The following is a 21,743-nucleotide window of genomic DNA, read 5'->3' on the forward strand; positions in this document are numbered from 1 at the left end:
CATTTATCCCCTTGCTTTCAGAAAAGAGGGACATAAGCGGCTTATGGTCAGTTTCCAATTCAAATTTGAGCCCGAACAGATATTAATGCATTTTCTTCACCCCATAAACACACGCTATCGCTTCTTTTTTGATCATACTGTCGACCTTCTCGACCTTAGACAGACTTCTGGATGCATAAGCAACCGGTTGCAATTTCCCAAATTCATTAGCTTGTTGCAATACACACCCGACCTGTACCGCTCTCGCCTTGCGATGGATGGATCGTGCCCCCAGAATCAAATGGATCTGCACTTTTGCTCCTTGGAACTTCTCGATGCCTGGTTCGAACAGCGAGGGGAACTTGTTTAGGATCTGGGCACATGAGATGTTGTCGACAGACAAAAGCGCTCAGACCTTATCATGCACTCCCCTGCTGTCTACGTACTTAATGTATGCCTCTTTCCTTATCCTCAATTATTCCCTTATTCATCCATGCACTCTGTTGAACATCGTTTTTAATGTTTCGCATTGCTGTTCTACATCATTTTATGCCAATATTGTTGCCCATTTTATTTCCCCAAGTTCTATTTTCAGCCCCTCAATATCAGCTTTTCTCCAATCTATTGCCCTGGTTTTCATCATACTTACATCCTTCTCAATTATCAGAAAATATATTATATTATGGTCACTATTACCTAGATGTTCCCTTACGTTAATTTCTCTTATCGGTTTATTCCCCACTACTAGATCTAATTGCTTATCCTCCCTTATTGGGCTTTTTACATATTGGGTTAGAAAGGAGTCCTGTACACATTGTAGGAACTCCATTCCCTTAGCTCCTTTACTTACCTCTTCTGTCCAATCAATAGCAGGACAGTTGAAATCTCCCATGAGTATTATTCTGTTTTTTACTAATTTCCCTAAATTGTTTGCATATTTCTTCCTCCACCTCCCTTCCAGTATTAGGTGGTTTGTAGACACACATACTAGTGTGATTGATCCTTTATTATTTTTTTTATCTCTATCGATATGGATTCTGTTATGTCTTGAATAAAGCAATGTAAGTGAGTATGGTAGACGTGAGTAAGTGTGACCTTAGCTCCTTTATTCTAACTCCAGAGTGCTGGTACAGCATGGGAGGCCTGCTTATATACAGTGCTCCCAAGGAATGCTGGGATCCCTTGGGACTCCAACAGATATGCCCTCTGGTGCCGGTAGTGTGCTGGTTAAATACGGTTGCATACATAACATCACTCCCGCCCAAAGTCAATAGTACGCTTATTTACAGGGTGAGACGATCTGGGGCTTTCAGCTCCCTAATCGATCGTCTCAGTACAAATGCAAGTGCAGGTGAGTTGGTTGGTTCTTCGCTGGGCTGCTGTGCAGCTGCCTTTGCTGTCGGTTGCCACTTGTGTGTGCGTCGGAGGGTTGAAGTTGGTGGTGTCCTCTTCAGGTTGCTCGTGGCTGTCTGTGAATCGCAGTTTGGTTTGGTTCAAATGCTTTCTGCAAATTAGTCCATTTGTGAGTTTGACATGAAACACCCTACCCCCTTCTTTGGCTATGACAGTGCCAGCAAGCCATTTGGGACCATGTCCATAGTTGAGTACAATTACAGGGTCATTGACTTCAATATCGCGTGACAAGTTTACGCGATCATGGTACATGCTTTGTTGATGCCGCCTACCCTCGACGTGACCATGGAGATCAAGGTGGACAAGAAAGAGCTTTGTTTTGAGTGCCCTTTTCATGAGCAGCTCGGCTGGGGGAACCCCGGTGAGTGAGTGGGGTCTTGTGCGGTAGCTGAGCAGGACTTGGGACAGGCGGGTCTGCAGAGACCCTTCTGACACATGTTTCAAGCTTTGCTTGATGGTTTGAACTGCCCATTCTGCCTGGCCATTAGATGCGGGCTGGAACGGGGCAGATGTGACGTGCTTGATCCCATTGCGGGTCATGATTTCCTTGAATTCAACACTGGTGAAGCATGGCCCATTGTCGCTGACAAGGACATCAGGCAGACCGTGCAGGGCAAACATGGCTCGTAGGGTTTCAATGGTGGCAGTGGACGTGCTTACAGACATTATTACACACTCAATCCATTTTGAATAAGCATCCACAACAACCAAGAACATTTTGCCTAGAAACAGGCCAGCGAAGTCAACGTGGATCCTAGACCACGGTTTGGAGGGCCATGGCCACAAACTTAGCGGTGCCTCCCTGGGTGCATTGCGCAGTTGAAAGCAAGTGTTGCATTGGCGCACGCAAGACTCCAAATCTGAGTCGATGCCGGGCCACCACACATGGGATCTGGCTATAGCTTTCATCATTACTATGCCTGGGTGGGTACTGTGTAGGTTAGTATAAATGTTTCCCTGCCTTTCTTAGGAAAACCACGCGATTACCCCATAAAAGACAGTCCGCCTGTATGGACATTTTGTCTTTGCGCCGCTGGAACGGCTTGATCTCTTTATGCATCTCCGCTGGGACGCTAGACCAGCTCCCATGGAGGACACAGTTTTTTTACAAGGGACAGTAAAGGATCCTAGCTGGTCTAGGTCCTGATCTGGCGGGCCGTAACGGGTGACTTTTCATTTTCAAATGCATCCATCACCAAGAGCAAGTCTGCAGGCTGTGCCATTTCCACCCCGGTGGTAGGCAATGGTAGCCGACTGAGGCCGTCAGCGCAGTTCTCTGTGCCTGGTTTGTGGCGAATTACATAGTTATATGCAGATAGCGTGAGCGCCCATCTTTGGATGCGATCATTGGTATTGATGCCTTTGGTCTCTGAGACTAGCGATATGAGCGGCTTATGGTCAGTTTCTAACTCGAACTTAAGCCCGAACAGATACTGATGCATTCTCTTTACCCCCGTAAACGCATGCCAGAGCTTCTTTTTCAATCATGCTGTAGGCCCTTTCGGCCTCGGACAAACTCCTGGATGCATAAGCGACCGGTTGCAATGTTCCCGATTCGTTTGCTTATTGTAACACACACCCGACACCGTGCGAAGACACACCGCAAGCTAGCACTAAACGTTTACAATGATTAAACAGGACAAACACTTTGTTGGAACATAACAGATTTTGAAAAGCTGTCTCTTGTGATTTCCCCCATACCGAGTCATCTCCCTTGCGTAACAACACGTGTAGATGTTCTAGCAAGGTGCTTAATCTGGGTAGGAAATTACTAAAATAATTGAGTCGTCCCAGGAACAACCGCAGCTCCGTCACATTCTGTGATCTTGGCGCATTCTTGATGGCCTCTGTCTTGGCGTCGGTGGGTCTGATGCCGTCTTCCGCGATTCTTCTCCCTAAGAACTCAACCTCTGGCACCAGGAAAACACACTTTGAGCATTTCAACCAGAGTCCCACACGATCTAGCTGACTTAGAACCTTTTCTAGGTTCTGCAAGTGTTCAATGGTGTCCCGACCTTTGATCAATATGTCGTCCTGGAAAAACACGGTGTGCGGAACCGGCTTTAGCAAACTCTCCATGTTCCTTTGAAAAATAGCCATGACCGATCGAATCCCAAACGGGCATCCATTGTAGATGAACAGACCTTTGTGCGTGTTGATGCAGGTGAGGCCTTTCGAAGATTCCACCAGCTCCTGCGTCATGTAGGCCGAGGTCAGGTCCAACTTGGAGAATGTCTTTCCTCCTGCCAGCGTCGCAAATAGGTCGTCTGCCTTGTGTAGCGGGTACTGGTCCTGCAGCGAAAAATGGTTAATCGTTACTTTATAGTCCCCACAAATTCTGACCATGCCATCGCGCTTGAGAACCGGAACAATCGGACTGGCCCACTCATTGAACTCCACCGGCACGATGATGCCCTCTCGTTGCAGCCTGTCCAGCTCGATCTCCACCTTCTCTGGCATCATCTATGGCACCACCCGTGTCTTGTGGTGGATGGGTCGTGTACCGGGAATCAAGTGGATCTGCGCCTTTGTCCCGAGAAACTTCCGATGCCTGGCTTAAACAACGACGGGAACTTGCTCAGAAGCTGGGCATATGAGGCGTCGTCGATGGACGAAAGCGCTCAGATGTCGTCCCAGTTCCAACGGACTTTTCCCAGCCAGCTTCTGCCGAACAGTGTGGGGCCATCTCCTGGTACAATCCGTAGTGGGAGTTCGTGCACTGCTCCATCATAAGAGACTTCTCCTGCTGCGCTGCCAATTACAGGGATCAGCTCTTTGGTGTAAGTTCCCAGCTTGGTATGAATAGGGCTCAGCTTGGGCCTGTGTGCCTTGTTGCACTACAGCCTGTCTCAGGCCTCTTTGCTCATGATGGACTGACTCGCACCCGTGTCCAGTTCCATGGATACTGGAATTCCGTTCAGTTCAACTTTTAACATGATCGGTGGACATTCTGTGGTGAAGATGTGTATCCTGTACACTTCTGCCTCCTCGGTTTGAGTCTCTAGTTCAGTTTGATCCGCCATGGATCGATCTTCCTCTGCAACGTGGTGGTTTGCAGCTCGTCTGCACATTTGCTGGAGGTGTCCCGTTGTTCCACAGCCTTTGCACGCATAGTGTTTGAAGCGGCATTGATGGGCTCTATGATCATCTCCGCAGCGCCAACAAGGTGTCAATGGCCTCGTATTAACGCTTGATGGTGGATTCTGAGTCATCTGAGGTCGTACAGCTGCAGGCGTATATGTTCTGCCATATGCATTCCTGCCTGAAAACGATGTTACTTTGTGTACAGTACTTGCCGAAACATCTTGCGAAATTTGTTTGGTGTTATCACTGGTGGACATGATTGCCTGGGCTATCGTTATGGTTTTGCTCAAGTTCGCTGTTTCAACAGTCAATAGTTTGCAAAGGATAATCTCATGGCCAACGCCAAGCACAAAAAACTGTCTTAGCATTTACTCCAGGAATCCAGCAAATTCGCAATGTCCTGCAAGGCGCTTTAGTTCGGCGACGTAGCTCGCCACTTCCTGGCCTTCAGACCGTTGACCTGTGTAAAATCGAAACCTTGCCATCAGAACGCTCTCCTTCGGATTTAGGTGCTCCTGGACCAGCGTACACAGTTCTTCATACGATTTGGTTGTTGTTTTCACCGGAGCAAGAAGACTCTTCATGAGGCCATAGGTTGTTGCCGTGCAGACGGTGACGAGGATTGTCTTTTGTTTGGCAGCGTTCGCACTCCCTTCCAGCTCGTTGGCCATGAAGTATTGGTCGAGTCGCTCCACGAAGGCCTCCCAATCGTCCCCTTCTGAGAATTTCTCCAGAATACCAACAGTTCTCTGCATTCTCTGCATGGTTCGTCATCTCGTCGCCAGTTGTTATGTCTTGAATAATGTCTTAAAGCAATGTAACTGTACTGTAGGCGTGAGTAAGTGTGACCTTAGTCTCTTTATTTTAACTCCAGAGTACTGGTACAGCATGGGAGGCCTGCTTATATACTGTGCTCCCAAGGGATGCTGGGATCCCTTGGGACTCCAACAGATACGCCCTCTGGTGGCGGTAGTGTGCTGGTTGCATAGGGTTGCATACATAACAGATTCTATTTTGGTCTTCCTAATAGCTGCATCACTTTTTTCTACTGCCATTATGATATCCCTAATAAGTACAGCTACTCCAGCTCCCCTTTAACCCTCTATATTTTCTAAATCTGTTGTACGCTGCAATGTTTAATAACCAGTCCTGATTTTGCTGTAGCCATGTCTCAGTAATCCCTACTATGTCTGGTTCCTCGCAAACTATGATTGCCTTCAGCTCCCCTGTTTTATTACAGACATGGTATGCATTGCTGTACAGATAGTTTATCTAATTTTTGATAGGATTTACTCTCACTATATGTTTAACCATCTTTTTCGACTCCTGTTCTATGGGCCCAAGTTTGCCCCCCTGCTTAGAATGGCGCACCTCCATGAGGTCCGCCGACTTTGTAGAAGAAAAACCGCGTCTAAAACTTACGTCGGTATTCTCCCCGCTGCTGGAATATTTCAGGCCCTTGGCGCAGCGCAACACAAGCTGTGGGGGGGCGGAGCCAGGTCCCGGCACTGGAAACAGTGCCGGGACCTCTGCACATGCGCGCTAAAGTGTGCGCGCATGTGCAGTAGCTCCAGATTGCCGAGGCTGCGTGGGAGGGGCCTGAAGCACACCGCCCCTAGCCCTGGCAGAATGGGCTCACTAGGGCGGCGAAGATTGGACTTGGACCTCCCTCCTCTTCAGCTACCGCTCCGGCTACCCCCCCCCACCCGCCCCATTCAGGTCCGCTGCCGCTCCCCCCGCCCCCTTCCCGTTCAGGTCCGCTCCCGCTCCGACTCCCCCCACCGCCACCCTCCATTCAGGTCTGCTCCCGCTCCCCCGCCCCCCTCCCTCCCGTTCAGCCATTCCCTCTCCCTCCACATCCTTGGCGGGGCCCACCCGCCTAGCATCTTGCTGGGGGCGGGCCCTGCCCGAAGTCATCGGCCAGGCCCGTTCAGCCTCCTCTCCCCCCCCTCCTCTCTCCCCCCCCTCCACTCCCCCCCTCCTCTCCTCCCCTCCATCCCTCCTCTCTCCTCCCTCCTCTCCCCTCTCTTCTCTTCCCTCCCCCCTCCCCCTCTTCCCTCCCTCCATCCCCCTCCCTCTTCTCTTCCTCCCCCTCCCCCTCCTCTTCCTCCCCCCTGCTCTTCCTCCCCTCCTCTCCCTCTCCCTCCCCCCTCCCACCTCTCCCCCTCCCTTCCCCTACCCCTCGCTGTCAGAAACACAGAGAGACACTGATAGAGAGAGAGACACTGACAGAGACAGAGAGGGAGACACTGGGGGGGGGGGGGGGGGGACATCCCAGCACGCTGTTGGAGGGCTCCCGGTGCTGCAGTCGGTGAGTAGAAACGTAATTTTTTATTTATTGATTTTTAATTAATTTTTTTATTTTTTATTTTTTAATTTAATTTTATTGATTTATTTATCATTTATTATTGATGATGGCTCTTTATTTCTAAAAGTGACATGTTTCATGTTTGTAAACTTCCCTGCCCCCCCCCCCTCTCCCATCTCTCGTTCCCTACGCCTGATTTCTAAGTGTAGGCAAGGGTTTTCTGAGCGTACAAGAATCTACACTTACTCCATTCTAAGTTAGTTTGGAGTAAGTTTTTGCTGCCTAAACTTGTAAAACAAGCGTAAGTAGCTGGACATGCCCCCTTTTGAAAAAAAAATCTGTTCTAAAATGGAACTATTCTAACTAGAACTGGAGCAAACTAAATGCCGAGAATTGCAATTTCTAAGATGCTCCATTCTAAACTAGTTGCTCCCAAAAAATAGGAGCAACTTAGGCCGAAACTTGAGCCCAAAAACTTTATTTATTCCCTTGCCATCAATGTCCTCCCTTACTTTATTCTTTCCTATGCTCTCTTTTCCAGTTTTGTTTATATTTAGGCTGGTTACGTTTCTTGTAGATCCCTCCGCCCATCTTACTAGTTTAATGGTAGTTAATTTAAAAAAATAGTATTAACAATTGTCACATGGTGTCAGCACTTTGTTCAAATGACTGATAGTCATTTAATATGAAATTATACAAGGGAAATTAATGTATTCAGAGACATGTTTTAATTATGCAAATTGGAAACAATTGAATAACAAACAGCATTATATCATACCTTCACTCCACCACAACTTGCATGAAACCAGTTAATAAATAACAAAAACAACTTTGCCTTTAACTTAGTGAAACATGCCAAGGTGCTTCTCAGGAGTATTATGAAATAAAAAATTTGACACCGAGCCGCATAAGTAGAAATTCATACAGGTGACCAAAAATTTGGTCAAAGAGGTATGTTTTAAGGAGCATCTCGAAGGAGAAAAGAGAGGTAGAGAGGCAGAGAGGTTTAGGCAGGGAGTTCCAGAAATTGGGGCCTAGGCAGCAGAAGGCACGGCTACCAATGGTTGAGCAATTATAATCAGGGATGCTCAAGAGGGCAGAATTAGAGGAGTGCAGACATCTCGAGGGGGTTGTGGAGCTGGAGAAGATTACAGAGATAGGGAGGGGCGAGACCATGGAGGGATTTGAAAATAAGGATGAGGATTTTGAAATCGAGGCGTTGCTTAGCCGAGAGCCAATGTAGGTCAGCGAGCACAGGGGTGATGGGTGAGCGGGACTTGGTGCAAGTTAAGACACAGGCAGCCGAGTTTTGGATCACCTCTAGTTTACGTAGGGTAGAATGTGAGAGGCCAGCCAGGAATGCATTTAAATAGTCATGTCTAGAGGTAACAAAGGCATGGATAAGTGACTCAGCAGCAGTTGAGTTGAGGCAAGGGTAGAGACGGGCAATGTTATGGAGGTGCAAACAGGCGGTCTTAGTTATGCTGCGGATATGTGGTCGAAAGCTCATTTCAGGGCCAAATATGACATTAAGGTTACAAACAGTCTAGCTCAGACTCAGACAGGAGTTGGGCAGAGGGATGGAATCAGTGTCTAGGGAACGGAGTTTGTGGCGGTGACCAAAACAATGCCTTTGGTCTTCCCAACATTCAATTAGATAAAATTGCTGCTCATCCAGAATTGGATGTCGGACAAGCAATCTGACAATTTAGAGACCATGGAGGGGTCGAGAGAAGTGATAGAGTCAGTTTGCTAATGTTGTGTTCAAAATATTTGTAAGAGATTTACTATGGGGTGTAATTTTAACCAGGAACGTTTCAAAATCAAAACATCGGAATCCCGCCCCCACTTCCAGTTTTTAGCAGAGGCGGGTTGAAGGGTGGGCGACTAACCTGCTTTCCAGCGACAGGTCCCGAATTTAAATATTGTAATGAGGCTGCGAGCCTCACATTTTACCTCCATTTTAAATCTTATGCTAGCCGGTAGGGTTTCAAGGTGAGAACTGCCTTTCCATCACTACTTGTGGGCCATGAGGAGCACAAGTGCTTCCCCACTCCGGCCACCAAGCTTATCAGTAAACCACCCCATGAACGATCAACCCCTCTCTTCCCGCTCCCACGATTGGACACCCCTGCAAACAGACACCCTGCAAGTCCGACCCCCTCCCGATGTCTGATCCGCTCCCAATGTCCGGCCCCCTCTCCCAATGTCCAACTCCCTTCCGATGTCCACCCCACTCTTGACAGCAGGCCCCAGCTGCGGTAGCCGCAAGCCTACCCACCCGGCAACCTCACAATCTGGCTGGTTGTGGCTGGGAAACAGAGAAAATTAAATTAAATCAGATTAAATTTGTACTAAGGGTTTCCCGGTCCCTAAATCTCCCCCCACCAACCCATCCTACCACCCCTGCTCCCTTCCCGCCTCACAGTTATTATCGGGGCTAATAAATGACCCACCCAAAAAAAGTTGTGCCTTGAAATATTCAGAAATTGGGAGATGTGTGGGTTAATGATTTAAAAAAAAATGTTTGTCAGGTGAAAATGCTTGTATATTATAAGTTTATTTGTTTATTTGTGTAAATGAATGAAGTAGCCAACACTGAAATAGAACTAAATGCTGAATTATGATCATGGGTTTGTATAAACATATAGGACATAATATCAAACATTCAAATACATTTATTACGTCAATTGGAGTGACAAGATCTTCTCCTTGAAGGTATTTTGCATGTGTATGTTCTTATGAAGAAGAATGCTTCAAGACATCTCAAGGTTTAAATTAAAAGAAGACAAGGATTTGTTAAAGGCAAATCATTTTTGACGAACTTGATTGAGCTCTTTGATGAAGTAACGGAGAGGTTTGATGAGGGCAGTGCACTTGATGCCGTGCAAATGGACTTTCAAAAGGTATTTGACAAAGTACCACATAATAGACTTGTTAGCAAAATTAAAGCCAATGGGATTAAAGGAAGAGTGGCTGCATGGATATGAAATGTGTTCAGAGAGAGAAAGCAGAAAGTGGTGAACAGTTGTTTTTCAGACTGGAGGGAAATATACAGTGGTGTTCCCCAGGTGTTGGTATTAGGACCACTGCTCTTTTTGATATATATTAATGACCTAGACTTGGGTATACAGGATATAATTTCAAAGTTTGCAGATGATATGAAGCTCAGAAACGTAGCAAACAATAAGGAGGATAGCAACAGACTTCAGGGGGTCATAGACAGACTGGTGAAATGGGCAGACACAGATGAAGTTTAACATAGAGAAGTGCGAAGTGATACATTTTGGTAGGATGAGGAGAGGCAATATAAACTAAATGATACAATTTAAAAGGGGGTGCAGAGACAGAGAAACCTGGGGGTCTATGTACACAAATCTTTGAAAGCAGCAAGACAAATTTATAAGGCTGTTAAAAAATTCAAAAGAGATCCTTGGTTTTACAGGTGCAGCGCCTAAAATCTGGAACCCTTGGGACCGATGCCCTTCCGGATTCTGGGTTTTTCTGGATTTTCGATTTGTTTTCTGACATCACGAATCCGGAAACACTCGAGCCGAGGTTCGGGTATTTCCGGATTTCGGAATGTCAGAAAGCGGGGGGCGGAGGGGGATTCCCGCCGAAGAACTGTTCGGACCGTCCGGCCCCGCCAAGGAGGTTTTCGGGCGGGCCCCGCCAAGGATGTCATCATCGGGCAGGCCCCACCGAGGAGGTCATCGTCGGGCGGGCGGACCCCACCAATTATTTTGGCGGGCAGGCCCCACTGAGGAGGAGTTCGGGCGGGCCCCGCCGAGGATGTTGTTGGGCTGGCCGGCCCCGCCGAGGAGGTGTTCGGGCGGTCCAGCGGGGAGGCCCCGAGGTAACAGCGGTGAGGCGAGGCCCGGGGTCGGCAGGATCCCCCGGTCTGGATTCCTGAATATTTTACGGATTCCGGACAACCCTGCCACAGATCGTCCTGGAGTCTCGATTCCGGAACATTCCAGATTCCAGAACCCCAGATTTTGCACGCTGCACCTGTATCAATAAAGATATAAGGGTCAAAATTGCTCCTTTCGTTAAGGCCTGTTAGCACCTCAAATCGGAGGCCATGCTGCGGAGTTCCCGTTAAATGGCCTCCGATATACCTATCGCCCTGCCGCATGCAGCACCGTACCTCATCCCCTCCCACTTCCGCAGTGGTGATGGACAGCACTTCTAAATGCGTCATCACTGCGCGCACTGCCAACGTCCCGGGCCAGAAGCCCCATTGCCTTGTAAAAGTCGTCCGACTGCTCGGCAGTGCCGAGAGTTTTTTTTTCGGGTGGTGCAGAGTTGCTAATGCACACCACCGGAGTGGATTTAGTGTTGGTGATATGTTTGCATAGTTTGACGAGCAGTGCAAGGCTACAGTGCGCACTGTGTTGCGAGTGCTGGCGGCGCCTTCCACCTGCAGAACAGGGAGGCCACTTCAAGGAGGCTGCACTAGTGGAGGCTTTTGAGATGGGAGCAGTGCTTGCAGGCCAATGCCTCCTGCACATTACAGAGGAAAAGCCAGAGCCGGGGGCAACGGCTGCAGAGGCAGCGGGCAAGGGCGGACCAACATGGAGGAGGCCAGGGAGATGGCCACAGAAGGGAAGTAAGAGAGGTGCCACATGAAGGCCCTCAGCAAGGTTGTCCCCCAAAGAGGAGTCAGGTATGCCGACCCCCCCCCCCCCCGCCCCGGCTCACCCCCACCAGATAAGCAGCCCAGGAGGCAGCCTGCAGCAGAGCCAGATGCTGGGCGGCAGCAGCCTGCAGAGTCAGAGGAGGCAGAACAGTAGCAGGGAGCAGCCAATGAACTACGGCACATAGCACATAGCAAGACGGCCACACAGAAGTGGGGGTGAGAGGGCACATCGCGGAAGGGTCTTCCGTCATCAATTCGCATACACTGATACGAATGATGATCAGTGCTTGCGCAGACTTCCAGAAGGACGTCGTCACTGAGATCTGAAATCTCCTGCAGCCAAAATTGGAGCCACAGACAAGGGTGAGGACAGCCCTGAGCGTGGCATCGAAGGTCACCATCGCCCCCAACTTTTATGCCATAGGCTCGTTCCAAGCTGCCACTGCAGACATCTGCAACATTTCACAGTTTGCAGCCCACACAGAGATACAGGAGGGTCACAGATGCTCTGTATAGGAGGAGGGCTGACTACATCTCCTTCCCCATGACCAGAGAGAAGCAATTGAAGGGCTAGACTGCATTAATGCGCATTGCGCGCTTCCCCAGGATCCAGGAGGTCATTGACTGCACCCACGTAGGTCTCAAGGCACCCCACCAGGCTGCAGAGCAATTCAGAAACTGCAAGGGCTTCATGTCCCTCAATGTACAACTTGTTTGTGACCACAACCCGCAAGATAATGCACATGGATGCCCGATACCCTGGCAGCACCCACGACTCTTGTGCCAGAGCGGCGTGCCACGCCCCTTCACTGGTCCCAATGAACATTGCAGCTGGCTCCTGGTTGACAAGGCTATGTGCTGAGCACTTGGCTCATGACTCCTCTGCGCACCTGTAGAACTGTTGCACAGCTCTCGTACAATGAGAGTCTGACGGCCACCAGGACCATCATCGAACACACTATTGGCATTCTGAAACAGAGGTTCCGTTGCCTGGACCGCTCAGGGGGTATGCTGCACTACTCACCTGAGCATGTCTCCAGATTTGTGGTGGGGTGTTGCAGGTTCCACAACCTCATCATCATGAGGGCGCAACCAGTGGAGGATATCGCAGCAGTGGCACCTGCGCAGGAGGAGGAGGCGCAGGAGGAGGCTCAGGAGGCTCAGGAGGAGGAGCAGGATGTGGGTGGGCAGTCACGCAGGAGGCAACGTCCCCTTCCTAACCTTGCCAGGGAAGCACAACGTTGTTTCATAGCTGCCCAGTTCACATTAAGTCAATGCCCACTTAAGCCTGCATCTGGCCATTTCCATGGGCCAATCTGTGAGCCCTCTCACACATCATTCTCGCACACTGAAATGAGAAACCTGATCACAAATTCCTAACACTAAATAAAGATTTATTACTACCCAAATAATAGGTCTCCAAAACGCTCAGATAATCCATTACAGGTTGTACCTTGCCAGTCCGGGACTCTGGTCCAGCATCATTCCCCGCACTGTGTCCTGGGGCTTGCTGCTCCTCTTCTCCCCGCTGCCTCCAGTGTTCGCTCCGAGGTCGGGTCGGCACGGAGAGGGAGCGAGGAGCATGGCGGCTGCACAGCGCATGTGCAGAACGCGGCTGGGTCGTTGTCAGCAGCGTTGTTGGCAGTACCCAGTAAGTCTAGGGTACTGCTGACAACGCTAGAGTCGGCGTGACCTCCTGTGGTCCGGAAAATTCTCTGATCCGGCACCAGTCAGGTCCCAAGGTGCTGGACTAGAGAGGTACAACTGTATCACCCTTGTCCAACTCCTTATTACCCCTCTTATGCAGACCAATCCTTACAGTATGCCGCAGTGTCGCCCATGTGGCTGCCTCATGGCTTTGGGAAGGCTACTGTGTGTGTGTGTAGAGGAAGCAGCAGGTATCCTTCTCTGACGCCCTCGACCAGCTCAGACCCTGGAAGGGCTGGTTGCAGATTGGGCCGCATCCTGCTCTGTGTCTTCAGTTGGAAGCGGCTGAGGCGAAGCCATCGTTGGCAGCAATTGAACAGTGACAGCTCTTGGCTCAGGGCTGCTGTGAACTGGAGAGGCAACATCAATATCCTGGTCCAAGGAGCCAGCACCACTCCCCCGGGGCAGCACCCACCTTTCCCACCAAGCTGCTGGAGCACAGGTCGGTGGGGTGGCACCGTTAGCTACCGGTGGACCGTGGTGGACCCAGTTGCAATGGCAGCAGTCAGATCTCGCATAGCCTCCAGCTGAGACTGCATGACAACAGCCACACTCTGGAAGCCATCAGAGACGAAAGCAGTTAAATGCTCCGTGCCCTGTTGCCCAGAGTGTATGAGAGCATTCTGAGCTTCCAGGGCAGGGGCCATCCTGTGCAAAGACAGGTCAAGACAAACTCAAGACACGGCTGCAAAACCTGCCCTTTAAGAAGATCAGGGAGCAGCTGCATCGTTTGCATCAAATGGTGAGGGAAATTTCCTGGTGCAAACTCCATTCCGCAGGCACACCGCTGAAAGCAGCCCTTACCAATGGGAATTAACACTCCGATCCATTTCGGGCATGAAAAAGGGCAATTTCTATTTTATTAACACTGCATCCATATCAGCGGTACCGGATGATCAAATGTGGTGCTTGTGCCCCATTTTGGGTGGGGGGCAATTTTGGCCTCATAAAAGTACAAAAGCAATGGAATTACGCTAAGGCTTTATAAAACACTGGTTAAGCCTCAGCTGAAGTATTGTGTTCAATTCTGGGCACCACACTTTCAGAAGAATGTCAAGGCCTTAGAGAGGGTACAACAGAAGACAGTTACTAGAATGGGGCCAGGATGAGGACTTCAGTCATTTGGAGGGACTGGCGAAACTGGGATTGTTCTCCTTAGAGCAGAGAAGGTTAAGAGGAGATTTGTTAGAAGTGTTCAAAATTATGAACAGTTTTGATAGAGTGGCAGAAGGGTCAATAACCAACAAATATGGTGATTGGCAAAAGAGCCAGAGGCGACATGAAGAAACATTTTTTTTACACAGTTATTGTGATCTGAAATGCACTGCCTGAAAGGGCGGTGGAAGCAGGTTCAAGAGTAACTTCAAAAAGGGAATTTTTTACAGAGCTATGGGGAAAGAGCAGGGGAGTGGTACTAATTGGATAGCTCTACCAAAGAGCCAGCACATGCATGATGGGGCAAATGGCCACCTCCTGTGCTGTATCATTCTATGATTCTATGATAAGAAGTTGATAAAATTTTTCTCTCTTTACTTATAATGTTGTTGGACTTATTACCAAGTTATTGCGATGTACCACAAACTGAATAATCAACTCTCCTTTATGTAGTACACTTATTGTCACTTTGTACGTTACTTCAGTAATTTTTTATGAATTAGATTACTGAAATATCATTCCACTATTTCCAGTATCATTCACAATTGAGAACCTTTCTTTATTACAGGACTGGTGTATAGGAGTCTAAAGGTACCAGCTCTGTGTGACTGCAGATTTGCATTTTAGACAAAAGTGTTCTGTCAGTTACAAAACACTCCTTTGGTTAATAGACAGTTAATATAATAAAACTAGCCATCATTGTGACAGTACAGTATGAAGACACAGGTTCCATGAGGAAATGGTAGATGGATGATTAAAGTGTGAGGCACAAGGCAAGTGATTTAATTAACTCTATTCTCTATTCCAGAAAACCTGCATGCTTTCGCACTATATCCATCAGTAACTAGCTGGTGACTGGCTCCCTTGAGACATCACCTACATGACACCACAATTAAAATTAAATCAACTTTCTAAGAATGTAGGAGTTTAAAAGATTTAAGACTAGTTCAGCAGCAAATCATATTGCCTATCATATTTTGATAAAAGCCAGTTATGTAACTGTTATATATGTAACCTTGTATACACCAGAGGGCTCATCCCCTGGAGTCCCAAGGGATCCCACAATCCCTTGGGAACACAGGTACTTAAGGAGGCCTCACAGGCTGGAGAGGCACTCTGGAGACCTGCAATAAAACAGCAAGGTCACACTTTACTTTGAGCTCACAGTATCCAGTCAGACTCCTTATTCATACATAACAACTGGCGACGAGATACAGATGATGAACCCAACGATGCAGCGAACAGTGGGCATCCTGGAGAAATTCTCAGAGGGAGATGATTGGGAAACCTTCGTGGAGCGAGTCGACCAATACTTCGTGGCCAACGAGCTGGAAGGAGAAGCGAATGCTGCCAAACAAAAGGTAATTTTCCTCACCGTCTGCGGGGCACCAACTTATGGCCTCATGAAAAATCTGCTTGCTCCAGCGAAGCCCACAGAGAAATCTGAGATGATTTGTGCACACTGGTCCGGGAGCATCTGAACCCGAAGGAAAGCGTTCTGATGGCAAGGTATCGGTTCTACACCTACAAAAGGTCTGAAGGCCAGGAAATGGCAAGTTATGTCGCCGAGCTAAGACACCTTGCAGGACATTGCGAATTTGAAGGATATTTGGAGCACATGCTCAGAGACTTTTTCATACTTGGCATTGGCTATGAAGTGATACTTCGTAAACTTTTGACTGTAGAGACCCCAACCTTGAGTAAAGCCACAGCGATAGCTCAGGCGTTCATTGCCACCAGTGACAATACTAAGCAAATCTCTCAGCACACGAGTGCTGCTACAAGTATTGTGAACAAAGTGATGTTGTTTTCAAATCGCAAAGTACAGGGCAGGCCCCACATGCCTGCAGCTGCACGTCCGCAGATGTCTGAGTCCACCATCAAGGGTGATGAAACCTTGTTGGCGCTGCGGGGGTGATCATCATTTCCATTCATGTCGCTTCAAAGGGTACGTTTGTAAGGGCTGTGGAACAATGGGACACCTCCAACGTATGTGCAAGCAAGCTGCAAGCACTGTTAATCCTGCAAACCACCATGTTGCAGAGGAGGACAGATCCATGACGGATCACGACGAACCAGAGCCTCAGACCGAGGAGGCAGCGGTATATGGGGTGTACAAATTTACCACAAAGCGTCCCCGATAATGCTGAAGGTTGAACTAAATGGACTCCCGGTGTCAATGGAGCTGGACACGGGCGCGAGCCAGTCCATTATGAGCAAAAAGACTTTCGAAAAATTGTGGTGCAGCAAGGCCTCAAGGCCAGCCTTGACTCCCATTCGCACGAAACTGAGAACTTACTCAAAGGAACTGATTCCCGTAATCAGCAGTGCTACTGTAAAGGTCTCCTACAAAGGAACGATGCACAAGCTACCACTCTGGGTGGTACCGGGCGATGGTCCCACGCTGCTCGGCAGGAGCTGGCTGGGAAAGATACGCTGGAACTGGGACGACATCTGAGCGCTCTCGTCCGCTGACGACACCGTGTGTGCCCAGGTCTTAAACAAGTTCCCTTCACTGTTCGAACCAGGCATTGGGAAGTTCCAAGGAGCAAAAGTGAAGATCCACCTAATTCCGGGAGTGTGACCCATCCATCACAAGGCGAGAGCAGTACTGTACATGATGAGAGAAAGGGTAGAGATCGAGCTAGACCGGCTGCAAAGAGAGAGCATCATTTTGCCGATCGAATTCAACGAGTGGGCCAGTCTGATTGTTCCAGTCCTCAAGGGAGACGACACCATCGGAATCTGTGGTAACTACAAAGTAACTATCAATCGTTTCTCCTGCAGGATCAATACCCACTACCAAAGGCTGATGACCTTTTTCCTATGCTGGCGGGAGGAAAGACGTTCACGAAGCTGGACTTGACCTCGGCCTACATGGTGCAGGAGCTGGAGAAATTATCCAAGGGCCTCACCTATATCAACACGCACAAAAGTCTCTTCATTTATAACAGATGCCTGTTTGGAATCCGATCAGCCTTGGCGATATTCCAGAGAAACATGGAAAGCTTATTGAAGTCGATCCCATGCACGGTGGTCTTCCAGGATGACATCTTGGTTACAGGTCAGGACACAGTCGTGCATCTGCAGAACCTGGAGGAGGTTCTTAGTCGACTCAACCGTGTGAGGCTCAGGTTAAAACGCTCGAAGTGCATTTTCCTGGCACCTGAAGTGGAGTTCCTGGGGAGAAGAATCACAGCGGACAGCATCAGGCCCACCGATTCGAATACGGAGGCAATCGAGAACGCACCGAGGCCATAGAATGTGGTTGTTTCTAGGACTCCTGAACTACTTTGGTAACTTCTTAACTAGTCTCAGCACACTGTTAGAAACACTGCACGTCTTACTGCGTAAAGGAGATGAATGGGTTTGGGGCAAAAGCCAAGAAAATGCCTTTGTAAAAGCTAGAAAATTGTTATGCTCAAACAAATTTCTTGTGTTGTATGATCCATGTAAGCATTTGGTACTAGCATGTGATGCGTCGTCGTACGGTGTCGGGTGTGTATTGCAACAAGTTAATGAATCTGGGAAATTGCAACCAGTTGCTTATGCATCCAGAAATCTGTCTAAGGCTGAGAGAGCCTACACATGATTGAAAAAGAAGCGTTAGCATGTGTCTGTGGGGTAAAGAAAATGCATCAATATCTGTTTGGGCTAAAATTTGAATTGGAAACTGACCATAAGCCACTAATATCCCTGTTTTCCGAGAGTAAGGGGATAAATACGAATGCATCAGCCCGCATCCAGAGATGGGCACTCACGCTGTCCGCATACAGCCAAGCCATCCGCCACAGGCCAGGCACAGAAAACTGTGCTGATGCTTTCAGTAGGCTGCCGTTGCCCACCATGGGGGTGAAAATGGAGCAGCCCGCAGATTTAGTCATGGTTATGGAAGCATTCGAGAGTGAGCAATCACCCGTCACAGCCCAACAGATTAGAACCTGGACAAGCCAGGACCCCTTACTGTCCCGAGTAAAAAATTGTGTGCTTCACTGGAGCTGGTCCAGTGTCCCAGTGGAAATGCAGGAAGAGATAAAGCCGTACCAGTGGCGCAAAGATGTAACCTCTATACAGGCAGACTGCCTTCTGTGGGACAGTCGGGTAGTGGTCCCCAAGAAGGGCAGAGACACTTTCATCAGTGACCACCACAATACACACCCAGGCATCGTAATGATGAAAGCGATAGCCAGATCCCACGTGTGGTGGCCCGGTATCGATGCGGACTTAGAGTCCCGCGTGCACAGATGTAACACGTGCTCGCAGTTAAGCAATGCAGGGAGGCGCCACTAGGTTTATGGTCTTGGCCCTCCAAACCGTTGTCCAGGGTCCATGTCGACAATGCAGACCCGTTTTTGGATAAAATGTTCCTTGTGGTTGTAGATGCGTACTCCAAATGGATTGAATGTGAGATAATGTCGGCAAGCATGTCCGCTGCCACCACTGAAAGTCTGCAGGCATGTTTGCCACGCACGGACTACCTGATGTGTCCTTGTGAGCGACAATGGGCCATGTTTTACCAGTGCCGATTTCAAAGAGTTTATGACCCGTAACGGGATTAAACATGTTACATCTGCCCCGTTGAAACCAGGATCCAATGGTCAGGCAGAGAGAGCAGTGCAAACCATCAAGCAGGGTTTGAAGAGGGTAACTGAAGGCTCACTGCAGTCTCGCCTATCCTGAGTCCTGCTTAGCTACCGCACGAGACCCCACTCGCTCACTGGGATTCCACCTGCTGAACGGCTCATGAAAAGGGCACTTAGACAAGGCTCTCATTAGTTCACTCTGATTTACATGAACAGGTAGAGAGCAGGCGGCTTCAACAAAGTGCATATCATGATAGCGCAAATGTGTCACACGAAATTGAAATCAATGATCCTGTATTTGTATTAAATTATGGACAAGGTCCCAAGTGGCTTCCCGTCACCATTGTGGCCAAAGAGGGGAGCAGGATGTTTCAGGTCAAACTTTCAAATGGACTCATTCACCCGAAACACTTGGACCAAATCAAACTCAGATTCACGGACTATCCTGAGCAACCCACTTTGGACCCTACCTTCTTTGATTCCCCAACACACACACCAGTGGCAACCGACACCGCGGTTGGCCACGAAGCAGAACCCATCACCCGCAGCAGCCCAGCAGGTCTCACCACACCAGGCAGCCCAGCAAGTCCAGCTGCACAGCAGCCTAGCGAGGGCCCAACAAATGACTCACCAAAACCAGTCAATCAACCAGGGAAAGAAAGGCCCCTGATTGACTCACCTTGTAAATAGTTACACTGTTGATATATGTTATATATGTAAACTTGTATATACATTGTACAGCCACCAGAGGGCTCATCCCCTGGAGTCTCAAGGGATCCCACAATCCCTTGGGAGCACAGGTACTTAAGGAGGTCTCACAGGCTGGAGAGCCACTGTGGAGACCTGCAATAAAAGACTAAGGTCACACTTTACTTTGAGCTCACAGTATCCAGTCAGACTCCTTATTCATACATAACAGTAGCATTCCCTCAAGAGTTGGTAATTACCAAGTCTTCTATTTAAAAAGCTCAAATTGTGGAAAAAATAAATCCATTAAATTAGAACTTTGGTATTTTGAATGTGAATGATTAGTGACTTCAGTGCTCCTTTTGATAATGTGTAGGGTTCCATCAGTTTCTTTTAAATTCCCAAGTATGGGATGTTCATCTCACTCGACACAGACTGCAATATCTGATCTTGTAGGCTGGGTAGCACTCTCACCTGAGTCAGAAGGTTGTGGGTTCAAGTCCCACTCCAGAAACTTGAGCACAAAAATCTAGTCTGACACTTCAGTGCAGTGCTGAAGGAGTGCTGCACTGTTGGAGATGCCGTCTTTTGGATGAGCCGTTAAACTGAGGTCCCGTCTGCCCTTTCAGGTGGATGTAAAAGATCCCATGGCACTATTTCAAAGAAGAGCAGGGGAGTTATCCCTGGTGTTCTGGCCGATATTGTATGTGGCACTGTGGCTCTCATTGTATCGCTTCTCTGCTTCTGTCTGGATGTTACGCAGCGGGGTCATCAGCCAGGTGGTGAGGCCATATCCTTTGTCACCAAGCATCCAGCATTGTGGCTGACTGGTAAACATGTCAGATACAGCGCTCTCATGCAGGATGTGAGCATCATGGATGCCGCCCGGAAATTTTGCATTTACTGCCATGATTATTTGCTTGTGGTCGACAACGAGTTGTACATTCAGGGAGTGGAATCCCTTCCGGCTCAGAAAAACCTCTGCATCCTGAAAAGGTGCCCGCATGCAGATGTGTGTACAGTCTATTGCTCCCTACACTTTGGGGAAGTTTGCAATTCTGGAGAATCCTTGAGCCCTCTCAATCTGTGTCTCCCTGGTCATAGGGAAGATGATAAAGTCCATCATGTGTGTGTAAAGGGCTTCAGTGACCTGTTGAATGCAGCAATGTGTGGCATGCTGAGATATAGCACAAATGTCGCCAGCTGGGGCCTGAAAGGAACCCGATGCATAGAAGGCAAGTGTCGCAGTGACCTTGACCTCGACAGACAGTGTGGTCCTGATGGTGCTGGCAGGCTGCACATCTCCCCTGATGAGCTGGTATATCTCACTGATAACCTCTTTCCGGAAGTGCAGTCTCCTAAGGCATGTGTTATCGGACAAGTTCAGGTAAGACCGCTTCTCCCTGTAAGTGCGTGGGGTGTAAGTTCTCATCCTCCTCAGCAGACTGCCACCTCTTTCAGTTGGCGCATAATGCTCTTGAATATATCTTCTGCCATCTCTAGTCTGCAGCATGTGCATAGTCATCAAGACAGGCTGAGAAATTACAGGCCCCATTACAATAGTTGGATGCATTGGTTGTAATTTACCAAAATTCCCTGGATTCTGGGGAGGTCCCAGCAGATTGGAAAACTGCAAATGTAATACACCTATTTAAAAAGGGAGGCAGACAAAAAGCAGGAAACTATAGACCAGTTAGTCTAACATCTGTCGTTGGGAAAATGTTGGAGTCCATTATTAAAGAAGTAGTAGCAGGACATTTGGAAAAGCATAATTCGGTCAGGCAGAGTCAGCATGGATTTCTGAAGGGGAAGTCATGTTTGACAAATTTGCTGGATTTTCTTTGAGGATGTAACGAACAGAGTGGATAAAGGGGAACCAGTGGATGTGGTGTATTTGGACTTCCAGAAGGCATTTGACAAGATGCCACATAAAAGGTTACTACACAAGATAAAAGTTCACGGGGTTGGGGGTAATATATTAGCATGGATAGAGGATTGGCTAATTGACAGAAAACAGAAAGTTGGGATAAATGGTTCATTCTCGGGTTGGCAATCAGTAACTAGTGCGGTGCCGCAGGGATCAGTGCTGGGACCCCAACTATTTACAATCTATATTAACGACTTGGAAGAAGGGACTGAGTGTAACGTAGCCAGGTTTGTTGATGTTACAAAGATGGGAGGAAAA

The sequence above is a fragment of the Pristiophorus japonicus genome, chromosome 1, assembly GCF_044704955.1.
Source record: "Pristiophorus japonicus isolate sPriJap1 chromosome 1, sPriJap1.hap1, whole genome shotgun sequence".
Taxonomy (NCBI): Eukaryota; Metazoa; Chordata; class Chondrichthyes; family Pristiophoridae; genus Pristiophorus; species Pristiophorus japonicus.